This window comes from Lagopus muta, chromosome 5 (genome assembly GCF_023343835.1).
Source record: "Lagopus muta isolate bLagMut1 chromosome 5, bLagMut1 primary, whole genome shotgun sequence".
NCBI lineage: Eukaryota > Metazoa > Chordata > Aves > Galliformes > Phasianidae > Lagopus > Lagopus muta.
Genome location: NC_064437.1, coordinates 61917102 through 61928971, shown reverse-complemented (window position 1 = coordinate 61928971; position 11870 = coordinate 61917102).

Here is an 11870-nt window from a genome sequence, read left to right as displayed (position 1 = left end):
TTCTAATACATTCTGCAGTGGCAAAGTTATACTCTTTCTATTACCTTGTTCAAAATGTGCATGGGGCAGCTGGTTCTTTTTTCCTTTCCTTACATTTCCATGATTTATATAAATACTTTTGCTGCTGTATTGTATTTTATTTTTATCCTTTGCATTTTATTGGCACAAAACTACTTGTGCATTTGCAGTGCTCCCATGCGTATTTACCTATTTACTCCGTGATTATTTATTGAAAGCTATCTCATGCTCAGTTACTTTCCCACTTTCTTTTGCTTTAAACATTAAACAGATGCAGTATATTTTCAAATAATTTAAGCACAACTCTTGATGAGTGAATTTGTTCCTTCTGCTGCGTCAGTGACTTCTTTTTTCCTCCTTTTCCCTGTATTGGACATTTCAATCTGCGCTATAAAATCACTCTCCAATTAGAAAGCCTTGGGATCACCAAGGAGGCAATACAATTTCAAATATTTGTCTTAGCAAACAAATACGCTTTCTTTATATCTCTCTTCCTCTCCTTTCTCCCCCTTATTTCTAGAGAGAGGTCCCTTTGCAATTTCAGATCGTTCTCCAAATGGCTTTATTTCTCTTTCCCCTTGTTGAAAAGCCAGTTATTGCTACTCGGTTTTCCAGACTTGTAAGAAATTAATGACTGATGCACTGAATGGTGCCTCTCCCACAGCAAATTTTGCCTGAGTGGGAAGTAAAGACAGGCAAATTTCTTACATTCAATGACAAAACGCCCTGAAAAGAGACATCTGTGAATTCCTTCTCGCACCGAGAACGCTCAGGTACTGGAATGACGTCCCAGCATTGGTCAGTGGCAGAGATAGTCACCAAATGCAATTAGCAGCCATCTGCACGTGAACGCATAGAGAAGAAGGCAGAGAGGAGGGAGCAGGAGCTGCCCTGGGTTCACCAAGCCAATGGCAGCACCCAGCAAGTCTCCCCCAAGTCCTCAGGTGCAGCCACAGTTTTGGAGGAATCTTCCTGAAATATTCCAGGAGTCTTAAGAGGAACTGAAGACACGTCACAAGAGAGAGCCTCAGAAGCATCCTTCTTATTTCCACATTTATCCTCATACCCTTATTTCCCACTTTGCTGAGCATAACGCCATCCGTAACATAATCCAAACAATGCAAGCCCCTGCTTAAAGATGTTTTAACATTTAACACCCACCAGCAGTTGTACAAATTGCATCCACACTTGCTCTCAGGGACCTCACCCTGCATAGGCTGGCAGCAAATTTGGGTTTTTTTTTGCTCACGGAGCCCCTCCAGATGATGGAAAGATCTCTGCTTCCTTCCTGCCATTCAGCTTTCCAGGGGTAATCTACTTGACGACTGGCTGAAAGCCATTATTCTCCTAACTGTTGCTTATTTTTAAGTAATACAGCTGCTCTGCGCAATCCTAACCACCTTTTTGATTGTTCATTAGGGACCTGCAATCCTCTTGGCTTCTTCCAGTTAAACTTGGATTTAACTAACAGTAGTTTTGTGCCCCATCACCTCTTCATTACTGGACTGAATTGCTTCCTAAGGACCAAATCATGCAAAGAGCCTTGCTGCTCCTGCGAGGCGCTGGGCACCCTCTTCTCATCCATTTCACTTAGGCAGCTGCTTCTCATGGAAATTGATGGCATGCTCAGGCTGGAAGAGTCCCAAGCTGACGTTCGGATTCAGCATTCAAAATCTTCATTTGCAGCAAACAATGATGCACATGATGCTGGCCTGCTTAATGCAAGTTAATGTTGCTGCCTGGCCATCAAGGAATGAAGGCATAATAAAGGATCAATAATTGTAATGATCTAAGTAATGGTTTTGAAATATTTAACCAAAGGCAACAATTAAGGCTCTTTGAGATGTTGCAAACTTAAGGCCTACGGTCTTGAATCTCATTCAAGTGCTTACCCTTAATGAATGTACAAGTCTCTAAGCAGTGCTCCCCTCCTGTTCACACTCTGCCACCTACAGCCTGCACAGAATCAAATACTGTGAAAATTACACAAAAATGCAATGAAATTTTCTCCTTCCCAAGGTTTGCTTTGCTTTCAAACAATGCTAAACTGAGAATAAAATTAAGAATTTAGTTTGCATGACAGCAACCTGTCACGTTCTGCCCAAGGAAATTTTGGATCAAGCGGACTTGTTTTGTTTTGTTTTATATATATATGTAATTTTACACCACAGAGACCTGCCAGCATTCAGGAGATGATGGGGCTGAAGTGTTATTGGGATTCTGGGGTCTGTTTTTCAGATGGACGTTCAGATTTTGGAAATGAATAAGAAAATTTGCTTGCTGGCAGCCTGAATCCACTAGAGATACAAATCCCCATCTCTTTGAGAACGATAAAAAGAAGTCAGCCATCGCATTGTACACCATCTTGCACTGAGAGAAACTCCAAAGTTTAAGGCCATCCACATTTAAATCCAAGGCCAGATAAGACATTTAAATTTTAGTAGCACTCAGTTATACACCTGACATAGAGAAATGGCTGCAATCCTTTTTATCAGGCTGGAGAATAGGCATTAAATGACAAAATATTAGCCAGGCCATAGATCCACAAAACCTATAAGTTTTGAAGGAGCTTCATTAAATCTGCTTTTATCAGATGGGAGAGAAGGGCCTGGCACAACGTTGGAGGTATTTGAGGCATGGGGCTTTTAGAGAGCCGCTGCCAGGTCCTCCATCCGTCTGTCTATTTTCATATTTATTGTTTTACCAATCACTTTATCCATCCATCTGTTCACCTGTGTAAACCCATTTTTTTAAATTTTAATTTTTATTTATGGACTGACCTTAATAAACTCTCCTCAAGTACCGCGTGTTTATCACTGTCGCGGGTGAAAATGTTATTAATGACAGCAGGGCTGAGCAGGGGAGACGACTGCCCTCTAAATTCCTTTTCAGCTGACTGGGCCGCAGCAACTCAGCTGGGTGGAGGTGGCTGGATCGATAAGGTCGGAGTTCAGTCACTGTTCCCATCTCCTCTATCATCCCCATCATGGCCAGCTAACGATGCCTGCAGGTGGAGCGGGGCCCCTTCCACCCTTATGAATTGCCTCGCTCCGTGGCAGGGGCTCTCCGGGCCCATAGGAGAATCTGCGGGTAGCTCTGGATATTGTTTTGAAATGTATATGAGGGAAGACGTGGAATTCAATAAAAGAAAAGCCCGGTGTGTTTATAGTAAACAGCACGGGCTGGCAGTGAGGCGCTGGCACGATCTGAGGGCAAACCCGGCTCCCACGGGTTGCAGCCGTTACAGAGAGATTCTGACTAAACATAAATAAGGGATGCTGCAGTCATTAAATGCTTTCCTCATAACACAGAGAAATCAGAGGCAAGCACTCAGTCACGAATGTTCCTTAAAGTAAACGGCTGCAACAGTCGGCCACCTGGGGCTGATAACCCGACCCAGCATCGCACGGCCTGCATCCTCCCTGCCACAGCCGTGGCACATCCCTGCAGACTGGCATACATGTGTTTCTTTTTGAGGGTGCAAGTCACAATTCAGGCCTGAAAATGATATTTATCGCTGCTGCTGAAGTTGTTTAATTGCTAACAGCAAGGCGGGTGATCGCTACGTTGAAAGCGTAAGGCAGGGAGCGTGTCTTGAAGTACCTTAAAATTACACACTTATGGATTAAGACTGTTTCAAATTTATGATACGTAATAGTCACGAGGTGGCTATAAATGCTTTATGAGTTCACTTCGTTGACATAAGGTTTAACCTTGCCTCAAAAATACATTTTTATCCTGCTGACTTAAAGCAGGCTTGACAAATACTCCGCAGCTTCGCTCAGCCCTCACTTGTTATCCCTGGCTGGCCCAGGTGCTGCTGGTGACAGAGCTCTGTCGTTACAGATGTAGCTGTGAGGATGGGGACGTTCCTCTCACGGCTTCATTCTGTCTCCAGCATCATTTGAAGCCTCGGATCCCTGCCTTGGGTTTTATTTCGACATCGGAGGCGTAAATCAAGTCATAAACATATTTAAACTAATGTTGTTGAAAATCCGTAATTCTGACAGCAAAATGAGCAACAAAAGTGCATATAATATTTTGTGACATGTAATTTTAACTTCATCCAGTCTCTTTGCTTTTGAGACATTGTTACCTGCAGGATAAGGCAATAAAATAAGGATGTACAAGAATGTGTCAAATGTAGGGCTTCCCTAAATTACGCTCTGAGGCACAGATTAATACATTTAATACATTCCAGTCATGAGTGAAGTACTTATAGCAGAACAACTGCTTCTTCAGTGATATCATTCACTGGAATGAACTACAGCTAACAGTGACAAGCTGGAAAAATGCCCCCACTTTTCAAACTGTACAAATGGCATTTGGACACAGTAACTCAAAACTGGACACTTCATTTCAAGTTTAAAGCTAGTGGTCCAGTCAAAAGCTATTACTCCATCTTCTTTATTTGTAGTCCATGCTTTTGTGCTCTTTAAGAATCAAATAAATACTGGTGTAATGGTTAGCAACTGCCAGTTCAACGAAAAATACTGCTAAATTCACCAATAAGTCTTTTTTCTACACACACAAATTTATGACATAAGAACTGAACCCATTCCTGTTACACTGTCTGGATAGTTTTTTAATGCAGAGGGAGACTCACTTTAGTGATAAGAGTTTAAACCTGAACTCCTTTTTCCTCCTCCCTGTGTCATACATCTAGATAGAGAGGAGCGTGGAACAAATGAGCAACGCACGCAGGAGGTGTGCTGAGCTGGCTGGTGCTCAGCTGCACGAGCTGTGCAGAGGTGAGGCTTGAGCAGCACTGCAGTACGAACCAGTCTCTTTGCCTTTTCCATTTGCACCAAATGGAATGTGATCATCTAAGAGCAGATGCAAGGTTTGTCCCCCTCCTCTACGCTGAGAACTTAACCAAGCTCACTAGACAGCACCTTGCATCCCCATCGCTTCTACATGGAAAGATCTCTCATCCCCATCTTCTACCCAGGAGTCAGGCTGTTGGCTTTTCACTCCTCCTGGCACCACGGGCAGACTGCAGGACTTGAGTTTGCAAGCTCCTGCTTTGATCTGCCTATACAGAATAGCCCATACTGACAGGTACAAGGTCTGAGCTCCTCCTCAGCAATCAACATATGCATGGTGCTCCTGGAGAAACGCCTCCCAAAACCCCCCAGCACAAACTATGAGGCCACCTGTGAATTAATGCTTATTCCAGACAACATCTGTGCTAAAAAGTGCATTATTTGGTGCCACGTGAAACCACCTGGAAGAACACTTGCAGCTAAGGAGGTGACACAGAGGTGGTGGGACAAAGGGATGATAAGTATTCACACTGCCCAAGTGCCACGACTCCTCTCCATGCACACCTTTTCCAGGGCGCTGTATTAAATGCTCAAGGGTGTCTACAAGCAGAAATGACTTCTGCTTCCACAGAAAGATCTTAATTCTTTCTTTTATTCCATTTCTGAAAGATATTGACATTGAGATGAACAAGATTTTTTTTATGATGTTCTAAGTAATTTCATTTGGCATCATAATAACATCTTGATTAATTCTATCCACATTGAAAATTACAAGTAAAATTACAAGTCCTTTTGTTTTGTTTTTTTTTTTTCCTGCAAAGTGCTTTTTAAAGGCTTGGTATGAAGCGCAAGCAATGCAAACTGAGAAGAACTGTGGTAGTGACTGTGATGGGATGAATGATTGGTGTATCAAGATTGTATCCCTGATCTCTGCACTGATTAATGAGAATACAAAGACCTGGAACCTGCTGTAGGCTGCCAACTCCTAACAGCCCTCTGCCACCTTCCACCTTCTACTTCTGGCACCCTATACATCATGTCCTTTACTGTCTTTCCCTCTTGGAGAGAAGTTCTTACAACTTGCTGCGTGAGCCACAGTCCCACAGCAGCCAGATGCACGCCCCAAGAGATGTTACTCACCTTTCAGATGACAGGCTCTTACTCTTGGACACTTGCAGGCTTCTAGAAGACCACTGTAATTCTCTCACTCTGGCTGGTAGCACTGCTGCTTGATGGTTAGCAGGTATTCTAGAAAAAGTTTTCTTTCCTAACCACAAATAAGTGCAAGCTGCTCTCCAGGGCTCTGCCAGAGCCCCTAAGAGAAGCGTGAAAAGTCGTGCAGGCTGCAGGAAGTGCCTTCTTCTTGCACACGCAGGTTCACTGCGCTGCAGTATTGAATTCCCCACCATGACAAAGTCTGCCCTGAAAGGAGGCACTCACAGATTTGTGCCTGGAGACTTCCACGTGCTCCTTCAACCTCATGTGGCTTCAATGAGAACAAAACACTGCAGGACCTTCCAGGAAGAGAAAAGGCTGTGAATACCCATATATAGGAGAAAATGCTCACAATGAGGATTGAAAAATAAAACTGGTTTCTCTTCTCCTCCCCATCATTGTCTCATGTGAAATAGCTTCAAGAAAAGAAAAAAGAACCTGTTATTGGACATGGCACGTAGTATCAGAATCATTTCTCTCATACTGCATCCCATGGGCCCATGTCACACTGTGTAATACAGTCATCTCAGCCTAGGAAGTACCACCTATTTTAAGCAGGCCTGAAGTGCTCTAAACTATCTAACAGTGCAGGAGTGGAGCTGACACACATTGGTGATGCATGAAAACGCACTGCAGATGAAGAGAAGTTTCTCTATGCGAAAGAATGGGGAGTGCAGAGCTTCACACCAGCTGCAAAGCTTGGACGTTTCTCAGCACTATCTTAAAAATCTCTAAGTCTCAAGGTCATAACCCAACCCTGCTAAGATCTATTTCACTATATGAGTACATAGAAGCCTCAACACCTCATATCTTCAATAGGCTTATGACACAGAAAATGTTTAGCTTTGCCCATATCTGATCCCAACTCAGCTTGGAAATGCTTTGAAGTAGAACTTCTTTCAGCCACATAACTGGGTTTTATACGAATCTTGTACCATGGGCAACGGCTGGAAGATCAATACAAATAAAAATGAAAAATAATGCAGTGCTCTAAATTACTAGGACTGATTCCTCATAGTAGTCATACAGAACAACAATTGCATCCATACTTGCAGGATTTTATCAGTGGCCGATTACCAATTCAAAATCTTCATGGAGTCTACAGGCCGTCCCACGGAAGAACAGCAAAATGCATTTCCAATTCGGGCTTTGACTTCTGAAGTCGTTTTCAGAAGGCCTCTCCTCGAGGCACATCAGTGCAGAGGAAGCAGCCCTCAAACATCCATTCCTGGCAAACCAACACAACCTGAGGAGACGCGATGCTCCTGCTGCAGCCACCGCACCATAGGCAGCGCTGAGTAAACGGGCAAAATAAGTGGATTATGCACACACACAATTCAGACTTTCGGTTACTGGGTGCTTCCCGGCTCCCTGTTTCCACAGGAAAGTCAGGGTTTTGTTCCTTGTTCCTTAAGTCCTTGTACTGCTTATTTACATATGAAAAGGTGAGTTTATAAAAGAGCTTTCCTATTTTACCACATCTAATAGTTAATAATTCAAATCCGTGGCCATTATCATCATATAGATTGACACAAACGGCATATGGATCATTCTGGGGACGAGGGTTAGTTTCTTTTAAGAGAGAATTGTTTTAGTTTTTGCAGGAAATTAATCAGGGGAATGGGCTTTGTGGAGCATGGAGCAAATCTAATCTGTTCTTTGTTCAAATTTGCCTTGCTCCAATTCCTAGCAATTGTAGACAACATGCTCTTTTGTTCAGGAGCCACTTGTTACATGCATAATTAGAGACTGCAGTAGCTGTGTTTAAAGAAAAACTGTTTTCCAATGTAATGTGTGATCTTGATAATAGTATTTTCATCAAAGGTAGCAATTACATTCATTAAGCTGGGACTGGCAAGGCAGCGAGGAAATTAAGTGGAAGGTGAATAAAAAGCTCCCTGTTTCTTTTTGAAATCTCCATCTCTTTATAAGTTGAAATGCACCATGTTGAGCTGCAACTGGAAAATACATGCTGGATATAAAAAAAAAAAAAAGAAAGGAAGAAAAAAATAAAGTCCTCCTTAACCTTTCTGAATAATGATCCAGAAGATATCCTAGGGACACCTACTATAGATGCACTTTGCAAATTAAAGGGCTTTATTCTGCATTAATTTCTTATGCAAGTTTTAAACGAGCTCAACATATGATTCGGGTCTTTAAAGGCTCCAGGGCTCTCTAGGATTAATTCACTGTTCTTTTCACACATAAATTAATTGTTTTGTGTTCTCAAAAACGGCAAACAGCACATAAATCAACCGGTTTAGAAGAGACGTGAGGCTGGTACCTTTTGCAAATCACCCAAGTCGGCTATTTACACTTCATTACTATAATGTAACTTTTAAAGGGAAAGCTGTAAAAGTCGGACATCTGTTATTAATTCTAAACAGATTTCAATGCATAGCTCATTTTAGCCATTTGATTCCCTGAATGGCACAAGTTGTGGAGCCATTCTTCCATTATATTTTTTCCAGTTAATAATTCAATTAGACATCGCTAATGGACGTGCAAACATTAGAAGTAGACAGTTCACCCAGCACCGCTACTTTTTGCCTAAAGCCCAGTGAGATTTGCAGATGGGAAAACATGAAAACCTAAAGGTGAGCCGTGGAGCAGCAGGAGGGCTGCGTCCTGTCTGCAGGCTGCCAGCAAGCATTCCTGCTGATGGAGCATACAGAAATCCCATTCTGGGGTTCCAAAATGTCATTCTGCTGTCTTCCAGGCTCTGTACAGCAGGCTGAGAAGCAGGGGGGAGCGGGGTATGTCCCCTCATACCTTCACACAGCCAGGGCAGCACACTGCTGTCCTACTCACCGGGCAGAAGGCACAGCAAATTAGGGGTGCAGCCAAGATGCTCCCTGGCAAACAACCCTTTCATCAAGTGGGACAAGGCTAACTTACAAGCATTTACAGCAGAGCAGGAACTGAGATGCTGACCATGGCAGTGCTGTGCTCCTGCCTGAACAAGGATGTCCCAGCACGCTGTCATCTTGAGGAAAGAGAGAAAGATTAGAGCCAGAACCTGCCTGGCTGCGGCTCCCAAAATAACTGCTTCTCCTTCTGCCCTTCCCAGAAATAGAATATGAAACCACAGCATCTTGGACAAATTGGAATTTGCATAGTTCTGCAAAACATTTCCTTCAGTTAGGAATGATTTAATTATTCTTCACTTCCTCTTCTAGAAATCATTCCTGGATAATGATGTTAGCATAGAGCAGATATGTTTCAGTCAAGAGATTGATGTAATTCAGTGCCAGAAGGCTTTTACAGTACCAAAAGAAAAAAGAATTTTGTACACTTCTAAATAGAAATAAAGAGTATAGAAAAGGTTGGCAATCCAATTACAGCAGCCTGAGTCACTGGGTGTCTTAACCTGGTGCCATGTCAGCACCCTGAAGGATGAGGGGACAACCCACGTGAACCAGACTCTTAGATCCTAAATAATGATTAAATCATGAGTAGCTGCATTACCTCCAGAGAATTGTTTCTCTCTGCAAATTGAATCGCTGAAGTCAAAGTACAGAAGAGCTAGAATATTTGTGATATGGAATGGAAGAACTATCGCTGCACCTTGCTTTGGACCTCAGAAACTGTGATTGCTGCATGATAGTTACATGTTTTACAAGTAGCTCAACCGAATCCAGCTTTTATTCTTCAAGCAATAATAACCTGCCACAGCAATCAATTGGAGACCTTACCTCAATTAAACTGGGACAATTATTTCCTTTCTGAAGTTTGACTGGACTGATGCTGTGAAGACAAAAGAAATCTGGTATCTTAAGGAAGGAGCTCAACAGTTTGCATTTGGTAAAAATCATGGAATGGAGCATAAGGAGTTTTTCACTGAACACGGGGAAAACAAGACTGTGAATGTAAGTACATTGGATACCAATCTTCCAGTACATCCAGGGGAGTCAGAAAACATTTTCAAAGTTCAAAAAGTACCTTAGCTGAAAAAGTGCTTTGTGTCAATTCTTATGGGAACAGTCGGAGCGAATGCTGCATTTGGTGCACCAACATCTTCCACCTCAGGAAAGAACACCTAACATTTTCCTTCCTAGAACAAACAGCTTTGGCTTTGACACTAAAAAAACAACAGACATTTGCCGTGTACCAACACACCATCAGCTCAACTAACAAGACAATTTATATGGAGCTTTTCAGTATTCGAGCACATTTCCAGAATCTATAACTTCTGAATGAGATAAAATGCAAAAATAACCATAGAACTTTGAAATGATACAAAGGTGAACACAAAGATGGCTTTTTTTTCCTTTAGGAAACTGAACTGATGGAAAGGATGATCTGAAAGCTATCCTGGTCATCTGATGGGTCACTCAGCATCCAAAAACCCTGGCTGAATTCTTTCAAGAGAAGGGAGGAAGCACCTCTTCGACCAGAAAAACCACAGTTCTGGATACGTGTATCAGAGCTTCTTGCTTCCTGTGAAGCAGAGAGCCAAGCACAGTTTCTTTTGCAGGCCTCAAAATGCAAAGTTTTCAAACCCAAAACAATCAAACCTCCCAGACATGAGGTACAAATTCAGCATGAACAGATCACACTGCAGCTCAGCTCATTCTATCCGCACTGGGAAAGAAAGTTGTGTCATAACTGGAAAAAATAAGACATTTCTCAATCTGCCAACTTGCACTGTGCTCTAAAACAAGCAAGCAATGCCATTGCAGCTCTTCACACCAGTGAGTGCTTTCCCACACTGCTCACCTTTACGGATAGAGCCAGCTGCAAGCCCTGCTAATGCGTGCACATGGCCTTCTTTAAACACACCAGGAGCAGTCCAGCCCTGCCATATGCACTGATTTACTACAGATGCTTTTAAAACTGTCACAGATTGTGACAACTATTTGTATAACACTTCAGTTAGCAGCTCTTCAGCTCTGCTGGGAAGAGAGCAGAAATCACTCCTCAGCTCTCACGCGCTAATTTCCTGCTCAGGTGACCCGCTAATAACCAAGCTAGCAATGTGGTGTTGGGGACTTATTACTGTATTTTAGGTTTTCCTGTTTCTATCAGACTTTTTTTCCATCCAAGTATTATGTAAGAGAGTAGTTCCAGCTTGCAATAGCTTCCCTTTCTCCAGAGATCGCTGCAAAGTATTTGATGAACTTATTTCTCTGCATGTTCAGAACTCCTGATTGCATGTATTGCACTGAGTTCTGAAAGCACTGGTTACTTGGCTATCATCCACTCCTCCATCAGGTGGGGAGTGCTTTTTCTTAAGGTTATTTAGTGAAGTTGTCTTGTGATATATTCTTTTTTCATATGTACAGTCCTTCAGCATTAGTCACTGTACACTAATGAGACACGCAGGGGAAGATTAGCTCCAAAAGGATGTAAATTCACATGATTTCAAATGACAGAACAATATGCACAATGCTATTGCTGCCTGTTGAAATTGTCTATCTTTTTTATTTATATTGTATTTTGTCAGAAAAACTGTCACACTGTGCATCCTTCTGAACTAACATACCAGTATGAATCAACATGGGAACACTGATCTATGAAACAAGCCAGTGGGAAACACACTGGTTAGTTTTAGTTGCCTACCATGTTACTGCACACAAACAGAATACTTACAGGGGAAAATAAACACCAAGATTTCAAAGCTTAATCATACCTGTCATATCAGCCAATGAGAAATTCCCTCCACTGCTCTAAGTTGGACTTTGTTCATTACAGCGACTGATCTTACAACTGCCATGTTTAACCAAAATAATTATTGTCACTCCTATTTGTTAGCCCACAGCTCAGGATTAGCCACACTGATGTGTGACCTTGGCACAGACTCAGGAGGAGTGCTCAGAGGGGAACCAAGCAGGCACTCACACTCTCTCTCACCCTTTGTGTACAGCTGGC